The sequence below is a fragment of the Trichechus manatus genome, unplaced genomic scaffold, assembly GCF_000243295.1.
Source record: "Trichechus manatus latirostris isolate Lorelei unplaced genomic scaffold, TriManLat1.0 scaffold00050, whole genome shotgun sequence".
Taxonomy (NCBI): Eukaryota; Metazoa; Chordata; class Mammalia; order Sirenia; family Trichechidae; genus Trichechus; species Trichechus manatus.
In genome coordinates, this window is record NW_004443986.1 from 131284 (window position 1) to 133612 (window position 2329).

The window sequence follows — 2329 nt, forward strand, 5'->3', positions numbered from 1 at the left end:
ACTTTTTCTGTAGGTCAAGAATCTGTGTAAAGTTTAGCTGAGTGCTTCTGGCTTAAGGTCATTTATGAAATTACAGTCAAGCTGTCAATCAGGGCCGCTGTCTCATCTGAAGGCTCAATTAAGTAGAATCTTCTTGCAAGCTCACTTACGTGGACCTTTCCAAAGGACTGACTAATAAAATGTCGGCTAGCTTCCTGTAGGGCAAGAAATCTAAGAGAGAACAAGAGGCCTCCAAGCAAGTGGCTCCAAAACAGGAACCACTCTCTTTTTATAATCTCATCTTAGATGTAACACTCCATCACTTCTCTGATATTCTTTATATGCAAATCACTAGGTCTACCCCACACTCAAAGAAGAGAATTATACAAGGGAATGAGTATCAGGGGATGGAGATCATTGGGGGCCATCTCAGAGGCTGCCTACCATAGCTCCTTAAACCATATCCAGCCTATTTTCCATTGATTCCTTCCAAAGTATCACTCCTTCCTGAATTTCAAAAATTTCTTAAAATTCAAACCTGATACCAATTCAAACCTTTTCACCTTTTAATAGATCTTGAATAAATATTTCTTCTCCTACTCACCTTACAAGGTTATTGAAAATATTAACTACGATAATGAATAACTAGCATCTGCTAGAGCACATATGATATATAGTAGCTCTCACTGTTACCAACATTGTTTGTTGCTCAATGTCATCCCTCCACCACCTCTATGCTCAGCCCCATTTCCACAAGTTCCTATATAGTCAACCACTCTTCTGCCTACTGCAACACCAGCTATAGACAATTACAAGTCCATTCTATATTATTTACTTACGTATATGTGTATATAAGCATATAACCTTTTATTTTAATTTCAGATATATATTCCTATATCCTCCATCTTCTGCAGCTACTACCCTATTTTCATAGCCAAGTTTCTTAAAGAATAATATGAGCTGCTGAATCTACTTCCTGATTCTCAATAACCTCACTGCACTCTGGTCCTCAATCCCAATATGCTTCTGTGGCAAAGATTGGCAGTGATCTTCTGACTGTCTAAATCAATGATTCTCAAGATATGGTAACTGGACCAACAGCATCAGTTCCACTTGGGAACTTGTTAGAAAAGCATATTTTGGGCCCCACTATAAACCTACTAAAATTCTGCAGCTGAGACCCAACAATTTGGTTTTAAGAAGTTCTTCAGGTCATTCTGTTGTATACTAATATTTGAGAACCATTGACTTAGGCCATCATAAAAGAACCACTGGCGTAAACTAACGGACTCTCTTCAGTCTTTAACTTCATTTCTGCAGCATTTGAAACTGACTCATTGAAACACTATCACTTAGCCTCCAAAGCATTGTCTTTTCTTTCTAACTCTCTGATAATTCAATCTTACCCCACCTGTCCCTAGAACGTGAATTGGTCCTCAAATTTTCTTATTTTATCTTGATGAATATTGTCCTAGGTTAATTTCATGTGCCCTCATTAGTTTATATGTGAAGCTGCTAATACCTATCAAAATCATACCCCTTCCCCAGTTTACTTATTTGGGTAGAGAATCATATTTCCAACATCCAAATCAAAATCACTAAATGCAGGTCTTCTGTAAGTTCCAAATCAACATGTCCAAAACAGAAATCATCATTTCCTTTCCCTTACCTTACAGATATGTTATCTCTTATATTCTTTATCATAATAAATAGCAATACTCATTTTTATAGTCATCTAATTCACAAAACTGGCATTCACTTCACAGTCTACCCTCTAACCATACTTTCATATGGTCACTCAGGAATTTCTCTAGAATTTGTCTTCTTATTTTCTCTTTTATCAGAACTTTCCTCGGAATCTCTATTACTATTCCTAGAAGTGCAGATTTTCTCGTTTTACTCTTTAAAAAATGAGTTATAATTTTTATGGCTACTTCATAAATGAAGAACCTGAGAATAAACGAGATTCAACAAGTTATTCAGTTACAGAATGATTGAGCCAAGTATTAAATCTAAGTAAGCAGTTTTTAAACTTGTTTCTTTAGAACCCTTTTACATCTTTAAAATTAGTAAGGATTCTACGGAGCATTGAATTACGTGGGCTACACCTATTAATGTTTATCATATTAGATTTAAAACTGGAGGTCTAAAATTTCTTTTATTAATTCATTTAGAATAACAAACATAGCCTCAAAAGATATTAACATAATTAACAGCTTTTTATGTAATATAGCTATATTTTCCAAAACAGAAAAATCTAGTGAGAAGAGTGTTGCTGTTTTAAATGTTTGTGAATCTCTTTAAGGTCTGGCTTACTACAAGAAAGTAGATTCTCATACCTGCTCCTTCA